Source organism: Pinus tabuliformis, chromosome X (genome assembly GCF_031772625.1).
Source record: "Pinus tabuliformis cultivar Carrire ecotype Pingquan chromosome X, CPIR1, whole genome shotgun sequence".
In the NCBI taxonomy this organism is placed as follows: domain Eukaryota; kingdom Viridiplantae; phylum Streptophyta; class Pinopsida; order Pinales; family Pinaceae; genus Pinus; species Pinus tabuliformis.
The window spans coordinates 1,005,323,834-1,005,333,318 of record NC_142308.1 but is presented as its reverse complement, the minus strand read 5'-3'; positions in this window follow the sequence as shown (position 1 = coordinate 1,005,333,318).

The window sequence follows — 9,485 nt, the reverse complement described above, 5'->3', positions numbered from 1 at the left end:
AGGTGATAAAGAAAAACTTGAATCTTATTCTACTTTAGAAAAGGGAAAGAAAGTCTCTTTTGGAAATGATACTCCTGCTACTATAAAAGGAAAAGGTATTGCTCCTTTAAAAGAAAAGGTCAAGGCTGGAAATGTTTTGTATGTTGATGGATTGAAACATAATCTTCTAAGTGTCAGCCAGATGTGTGATCAAAAAACAGAGGTTATTTTCAGATCGAATGGATGTCTTGTTCGTGATCTTGATACAGGTAAAACAGTTCTCAAAGGCAAAAGAACTCCAAATAATCTGTACATATTTGAAGAAGAACAACAACAATGCTATCTTAGCAAGGATGAAGAGCACTGGTTATGGCATCGAAGGTTGGGACATCTAAGCTTCTCACAAATAAGGAAAGCATGCAAATATCAGGCAGTTCGCGATCTTCCAGATATCAAAATTCCAGACAACACCATATGCAAATCTTGTCAGTTTGGAAAGCAGACCAGAACTAACTTTCCAGAGAAGGAAGGGTCAGCTAGCTTGCCTCTTGAGCTAGTCCATACAGATGTATGTGGTCCATTTAGAAAAAGGTCACCTCGAGGAGAAGAATATCTGATATTATTCATTGATGATTTCTCAAGGTTTGTTTGGTTAGGGCTTATGAAGCACAAAGATGAAGCATTCGAAAAATTCAAATCCTTCAAAGCATTGGCCGAAAATGAATCAGGACACAAAATCAAGTGCCTCAGATCTGACAGAGGTGGGGAGTTCACATCAAATGAATTTTTTGATTTCTGCGATGAACATGGGATAAGAAGAGAATTCTCTACAGCTAGAACTCCTCAGCAAAATGGGGTTGTGGAAAGAATGAACAGAACTATCCAACAAATGGCTCGTGCTATGCTCGATGAATCAGGTACTCCTGCAACCTTCTGGGGAGAAGCCGCACATGCTGCTGTTATCATTCTTAACAAAACAAATGTCCGAGTAAACAGCACTCAAACACCTCATGAGCTTTGGAGTGGTAAAACTCCTTCCGTAAAGCATTTCAAAATCTTTGGGAGCAAATGTTATATTAAGAACACTGATGAGCAACTTGGCAAACTTGAACCTAGAGCAGATGAGGGCATTCTTCTTGGTTATTCTCCACATAGCAAAGCATACAAGTGCTACAATAAAAGACTTGGCAGAATTGTTGACAGTATTGATATAGTGGTTGATGAGAAGGGATATATTCCTAGGCAAGTTCATCATGAAGAAGATGAAGGTTACTCTCAAAGGCGAAATGATGAAGAAGAAGAACCTCAAGAAGAAGAAGAATCTCAAGAAGAACCAGAGGAGCAGACAAGAATAGAAGAAAGACTCCATCCAGATATGTCCAAAAGAATCATCCAGAAACTCAGATTGTGGGGCAGAAAGAAGCAGGAGTACAAACAAGAAGGACACTTGCAGAAGCTTCAAGCTACTTGGCTCTACTCTCCTCCATTGAACCACAAAATGTGAAAGAAGCATGCAAAGATGAATGTTGGGTCAAAGCAATGGATGAAGAACTTGAGCAAATCGAAAGGAACAACACTTGGGAATTGGTTCCTAGACCTAAAGATAAGAATGTAATAGGAACAAAATGGGTCTTCAAGAATAAGTTAAATGAAAATGGAGAAGTAATTAGAAACAAGGCCAGACTTGTTTGTAAAGGGTATGCACAGCAAGAAGGAATAGATTTTGAAGAGACCTTTGCTCCTGTGGCAAGACTAGAGGCCATCCGAATGTTCCTTGCTCTCTCAAGCTTTCAAAACTTCAAGGTATTTCAAATGGACGTGAAATCAGCCTTCCTGAATGGAGACTTAGAAGAAGAAGTATATATTGAGCAGCCAGATGGGTTCATTCTTGGGAATGATCCAAACCTTGTATGCAGATTGAAAAAGGCTCTCTATGGGCTCAAACAAGCTCCAAGGGCTTGGTACTATCGGTTGGACAAATATCTTCACCAACAAGGCTTTTCAAAAGGATCAGCAGATAGCAATCTCTATATAAAAGTTGAAAATAACAAATTGCTAATTCTTGTTGTTTATGTAGATGATATTATTTTTGGCAGCAATGAAGAGACTATGAGTCAAAACTTTGCCTTGGTTATGCAGAAAGAATTCGAAATGTCACTTCTTGGAGAATTGACATATTTTCTTGGATTGCAAATCCAACAAAATGAAGGAGGTATCTTCTTGTCTCAAACCAAATACCTCAAGCAGATCTTGAAGAAGTATGGCATGGAAGAGTCAAAACCAATATGTACACCCATGGTTACAGGATGCAGCCTCAGTGCAAATGATGAATCAGCAGCAGTCCACCAACCCACTTATAGATCCATGATTGGGAGTTTGCTTTATTTGACAGGTACTCGACCAGATATTACACATGCAGTAGGAATGGTTGGAAGATTTCAAGCCAACCCAAAGGAAACTCATCTTCAGGCAGTCAAAAGAATCTTCAAATATCTTCAAGGGACCCAAAACTATGGCTTATGGTATCCTAGAAATACTGATCTCACTCTTCATGCTTACACAGATGCAGATTGGGCTGGAAGTGTGGATGATAGGAAAAGCACAAGTGGAGGTGCTTTCTTCATGGGTTCCAGATTAGTATCTTGGTTCAGCAAGAAACAAAGTTCGATTGCCTTATCTACAGCTGAAGCAGAATATGTAGCTGCAGCATCTTGTTGCACACAACTTCTTTGGATGATGCAGACCTTGCAGGACTTTCAAATCACTTGCACTCCACCTGTCTCTATCTTATGTGATAATACAAGTGCAATCAGCATTTCAAAGAATCCAGTCATGCACTCGAAGACCAAGCACATACCAATCAAGTACCATTTTCTTCGGGAACAAGTGCTTGAGCAGAAGGTCAAATTGGAGTATGTTCCTTCTAAGGAGCAAGTTGCTGATATTCTCACAAAACCACTGCCCAGGGAAACTTTTGAATATCTCAGACAAAAGCTGGGAGTAGTTGATGCTTCATCCTGTTGTTGAAATTTGTTTGTTCGACAGAAAAGTTTGTATACGCAGGTTACGGAAGGGATATGAGCGTATACACGCGGATTTATGTTGAGTAAGTCGCGTGTATGCTGGACGCTTGTTGCAGAAAGAATATCCGCGTACATACGCTGCTTTATACAGGATAAAACGCGTATATGAAGTTCTGAACAGCAAAGGAAAACTCTAAAGTTCTGAACAGCAATAGGAATGTCAGAAGTATTCAGGCACAGTTTCAGGGAGTGCAACAGGCACAGGTTCAGGGGGAGCAGCTCAAAAGTCTCATAAAGCATTGTTGGCATTCAGATGTTTTGGTTGATTGGTTTAAGAAGGAGCTCAGAAAGAAATTCTCGTTGCTGATCTAACAAGATGTTTATCAGATGCTGCTGGTGTCTTTCCTAAGTCTTGGTCTAGATCTGTTGTCTCTATGTCATGTATCTCTCTTGTCTCTTTTATGGTGTCAAGGTCATGTAACGGCCTTTGTTGGTTTCCCCACTATGCCTGGGATGAATGATGAAATGTTCATGTATTATCATGGTTGGGTGGATGAGTCATTTTTTTTGTATATCCTCACTTAGTTGAGAAATGGATGTATGTATGAGTCTTTGGTGATAGGAAGGTCTTTTATGATGTATAGAGTCATGTTCTTCTTGAAGAACATCTTTTGCAGATCTTGCCTACAGTCAAGGGGAGCATGAACAGCACTTGGTGAGCAGGATGGATAGATTGTTACGAGCACACTTGGAGATTTCAGCATGTACTCAGGGGGAGTATGGACAGCAGTATGGACAGCAGAAGGATTACCAAGGAAGAGAATATCTTGGTCCTCCCTTTGCCCTTGATGTCAAAGGGGGAGAGTGACTTGGTGTGGTGGTTGCCATCAAGTCCAAAGGGGGAGATTGTTGGCATTATGGTTCAAGTGTTGTCCTTGATGGCAACTCACTCAGTGGATGGTACAGGTGCTCAAAGGTTAGTACAGGTGATGGCAACTCAATCAGAAGACAGATCTCAGTACAGCATGGCAAGAAAGCTCATACACGCTCTTTCGTTAAGCCCAAGTCGCGTGTACACGCAAGTTAGATTCAGAAAAAGCGCGTGTATGTGGAAAGGTTCCTTTGGTTCATGGTGGTTAGACCTTGGAAGTTGTGCCTATGATTTCGGACCATTATGTCTCGACGGGCGTGTCGATCCCTAGTTTTAAAGTTGATGGTATTGTGTTACTATGGTTTTGGCTCTTGGTATTGAGAAAGGCCTAAGGCTATATAAGGAGAAGAAGATCATTAGGCAAAGATTATCTTTGGACAAGGCATGAATATCTAAGAGAGAAAGAGATCTGATATGCAGGTTCTGAGTTGGTTGATCTGAGCTAAGGAGAGATCTCATCGGTTGATGGAGAACTAGATCTAAGGAGAGATCGGGATCAAATGGTTCGAAATGCACTATCATGTTATGGTTGATTATGCGTATTTCTAGATCTGCATATTGTCGCAATGTTACGTTCTGAGTCTAACTAATATCTGGTACAGCTGCAAGTTGAGAAAGTTTATTTTTAGATCTGTACGCAGGTTGGCTTCGGTAAAAGCGCGTGTATACGCGGTTTCTGCTCATTAAAGTAGCGTATATCTTTTGAAGCTTGATTTGGGTTTACAGTGGGATCTGACTGTTATTACAGAGTTCTGTAGTCTGCTCTGTGTTCTGGTAACTGGTGATTGACAGGGTTCAGTGGTTCAGTGATTCAAAGTTGGTTGTTTTATGCTTCAATGATCTATTGTGAAAATTGAATGAATTGTGGTCTTCAGATTGTAATGTTGTGCTTCAGGAATATCCAAGTCTGAAAATGTATGAAAAGTGATACCTGGAAGAAGGAAGATTGTAGGTCAGCACCTACGTACTAGTATCTTGGCTAGTACAAAAGCAAAAGGGGGTTGGAGCTCCCTTCCAAGGAAGTTTGGAGAACGAGAGAAGGTTGAAGCCTTCTGCAGGTTGTAGCCTGCGTACTGGTATAAGGCTGCACCAGTACAAAAGATTGTAAACTAAAGTTTCATATTAAGAAAGATAGAGACAACTTGCAGCAGGTGGTTTTCACCCACATTGGGTTTCCACCTTATATCTTGGTGTTCATGTGTGTGGCTTTTTATCTGTTCTGTTATACTGCACATGTTTACTGTTAATATGATGAATAATGTCCTGATGCACTTAATTGAAGAATAAGCCAACTAAATTGTGAGTTTTCTGCTTATACGCTGTTTTACTTCGTCACAGTAGCGTGTACACGCTGGTTCACTTAACTGAAGTAGCGTATATGTTTTGGGCATTTGAAAAGTTTGATTAATCTGATAATACTGATTCACCCCCCCTCTCAGTATTATTTCCAACACAAGCATAGAATATGAGATTCCTCAATAATCGAGTTACCCTCTGGTTGACACAAAAGATCACAGTGGTATCCATCATGTGTCAAACAGCTCGTTGAAGAGCTTCTGCAACCAGGCAGCTTCACACGAGGTCATACTTGTATCTATGCATTCGGTCTCAAGGATGCTTATAGCAACCGAGTTCTGCTTCCTGCTCATCCAGGATATTGAAACAAAATCCAAAGATAACCAACACTTAGAAGTGCTCTTGCAATCCTCCACAATTTCTACCCAGTCAGTGTTCGAATAATCATGTAGCTTCACATTTCTAGTAGTGTATCTCAATCCATGAGAGATTATGCCCTGAAGATATCTCAAAATATTCTTGGCACCAATCCAGTGAGGCTCAAACATATATGAGCTCAACATGCTAAATGCAAAACATATGTCCGGACGAAAGTTCACCAAGAACATCAATGCAAATGAGTTTATAGAACTTAGAGGCATTTCCCAAATTAGGTCTGGCATCACTACCACATAACTTCGGAAAGTTAAGCTCCATCAAGGTAGTCATGGGTTGTAGGTCACCATTCAAAATTCAGAATCCAACTCACTCTTAATCTTGCAAATGAGAGGGTCTGCATCTATCAAAAAGAGGTCGTCCTCATAAGATGCCAGTATGAGAGTTCTATATCTACAACCTTCAAGCATTGTTTTGGATTGGCTTCACTCCTAGTGAATCTCAGCTTCATCAGTTAGTTATCAATCCTCTCTTATCAAGCCCGGGGTGTTTGCTATCAATCATAGAGATCTTTCTTCAACCTGCATACATGAGATTCCTGATCATGAATCTCAAACCCCTCGAGTTGTTCCAAATATGTGGACTTGCTACATGAGGGGAATGGTCCCTGTTACACTAAAAATTGTCACCATGACTATTTGCAGTTAGTATGGCTCCATCAACTGTCATACTATCCTCCTTGGCAAGTCTCATACCTCTGCTCTCCATGTCAAACTCCAAGAATGAGAGAAAGTCTTTAAAAATCTATATATCTCTAGGTACGTAGTTTCTCTTAGCCTTACCTGCGTGTATGCACCCCAAGTTCACAATACCTGCGTACTTGTACGCCCTGTCTGTAAATGGGAGGGTGCGTACTCCTGTAAAGGTCAAAAGGCGCAAGTTTCACTCCAAAAAAGTCACTTGTGGTCATTTCTAGAGCATTCTAGAAGCTTGTTTGACGTGTATGGAGCGCCTCCAGATGGTTCATGTATCCCTATGAAAGAGCAACTTATCCCATCAAGAGGGGAGCTATCCCATCCAAAGAGGGGCTTATCCCATTGATGGTGGACCTGAATAACTTCCTCTAGAGCACTATAAATACAGGCATTGGGCCAGAGGGAGGGGAGGTTGAAAGCTGAACATTCCTAAGGGTAGATGATGCTGGAATTAGGACTCCCTTATAGAGCTTGAGAGGAGAGATTCCCATCCTTTCCTAGCCTTATTTGGAAGTGGGTGAGCTGATCAAAGTAAAGGAGAACTCTTGCTGGACCCTAGGAGAGACCTGCACAACACCAAGGCTCAGGTTGTAATGGTTTCTTTTGTTTCCACTTAATACAAATAAACTCACTTTTCTCAACAGATTGTTATACATGATTTGTTTCATATACTCCTTGGTCTGTATGATGAATATGTTTTATTTTATAAGTTATTCAGGTGCTATTTAATCTTTTGGCTTGTTAGTGAATGCAGGTTTCGAAGAGAAGGAGGAGCTCATCCGGATCGGCGAGGCTGGACTACTACAAAGCGTTGGGCTAAAGGTATGTTATAATCACCTGATTACTTGTATTCTAAATGAATATTTAGAGAAAGGTAGTGTTTACTTGTCTTGTTTGTCACTAGAAAGCCTTAGCTTCTAGGGAGGTCGGTTTTGTCTGCAAAATTGACTCTTTCCGCATGACAAAATGGTGACTCCACTGGGGAATCCATTGATGTGAATGATTTTTCCTTTGTATGAAACTTTGGTATGAGAAAAGTCGTTTGTTTTCTGGTTTTTGGCTGTCTGACTGTGTTTTTGGGTGGGCTAGATTAGGGTTAAATTAGATTTTAGTTTTTCTTAGTTTTGCTAGAAGTACGCAGCCTCTGCGTTGAGCACAGTATGTATCTGTACGCACTGCAGCTTTGTGCACAGAGCGTACATGCACCTGTGCAAACAGGTTGCCTGCGTACCCTGTCAAAATTGAGAAAATTTCAATTTTCTCCTTTTTTGCCTTTTAGATTTTGTTTTTCATTTGTTTTTTCTACCCAGATCCACTGGTTTTCTGCCATAAATCTTCACCTAAGCTTGTTTCATCAGTGTCAAGAGTTTTAGTGAAATTCATAGAGATTTTGCCCTAGGGTTTGATTTTTGCACTGGTCCTGTAGTGACTTTGGCTTTAGAAGTCGTCGAAATTTGGATCTCCCTGGTTTTGTTCAGTCTTCTTAGGAGTCGGGCCTGTCGTAGAATCCACCCTTGTGAGAAACCTACCTTTGTGTCCTCTCTTTGCTGAATCTCGAAAAAGTTTGTTGATTGAACTTTGAATTTTATTCTTGAGAGAAAGAACACAAGATTTTGATTTTTTGTTTTTGACTAGTTTTTGGTTCTGCGTTAACTAGTCCTTAGTTACATTTTGACTAAGTAAAACATCCGGGAATCAACTTTAGTAGGCTTTTGCCTTGTTAGATTTAGTTTTTAGGTGCATTTCTCTTAGATTTGCTTTTGAGTGAAATTGAGTTGATTTGATTGCCATAGATATTTTTTAACTTTGATTTCCATTAAAGTAAGTTGTACATGCTTTATTAATTTAGGGAAAAATACAAAAAAAAAAAAACTCTTTTGAAGAAAAGTTTGCTTTAGTAGCATTTGAGTCTTTGGAAAGAAAAGAATTTTTCGTGAAGTAATTAGTGGTCATGTGTTGTATGCTTTGGAAAAGATAAAGAGTTTGTTTCTTTGATTTTCATTGCCAAGGAAGTTGTCTTTATATCAATCTTGCATTCTCCAACTCTCTTAGCTAGGGAATTCATTGAAAAAGAAAATTAGTATAAATCATCCTAAGTGCATCTTTTTAGTGGATTTCGATCGAGTCTACACACCATCAGTTTCATCTCCACTACCTTTTGTATTAAAGAAAAGCCATAAAAATTAATGTTTAAAGTAAAATCAACTTAGTAACTTTTTATTTACTAGGGCTCTGAAACACCAATATAGATCAGGCTAGTGTCTTGGAGTAGGAGAGTAATTAACTCTCCAAGACAGCAAAACCAAACAAGTAGCTTATCTTGTGGTAGGATAAATCCAACTGTTTCATTTGTACTCTAGAAAGCTCCTCTTAAAGGAGAAGCACGAGACCGTGTCCGAACCAGTGAGGGGATCAATCCTCCTTCATTGGGAAAGACGCCAGATACACACGTATTACAAACGGTAAACCTCGGATTATTGTCGAGGAGCCTGGGGTCACTTGTCGGTAAACCTTGGATTATTGTCAAGGAGCCGGCAAGGGGACTGAGCTTGTTACTCTGCCATTGCGTGCTATCAGGTCGTAGACTGTTCCCCCAGGTATATTTGTTGCTGTTGGTAACCTTAGTGACCATTATCTTTAGGATTCTACCGAGGTGACGGTGGAGGGAAGATCCCACTGTACCTGGAGCAGACGTCGGCTAGACTCACTTGGATTTTCTAGGGGGTTCACTTCACTTGAGACGGTTAAACTGGAGGAACTTGTGCCGGTCTATTCATTAAGCAGGTTGCCGGGGTAACTGTTCCACCCACCACTTCTGTACTGAATTCGGCGATGTTGGGTTTCATCTCCAACTAGTGTTTTTGGTCTAGAAGGCTACTGTTTGTGTATGGTTTGACGCCCTAGATTCTTTAGGCGTGTGATTCGAATTTGTTTGGTTTTTTAGGGACTTTAGGTGGTTTTCTTTGAGATTTTACTTTGTTTGCATGTGCAGTAGTTAAAAGTTTTTCACTGTGGCTGAATTACCGAGACAGTCCCGTAGACTTCGGGGCAAGTCTCCTGAGATTGTTACCATGGCCGATTTGTTGAGGAAGTCCCATAGACTTCGGGGCGAACCTCCTGAAGAGG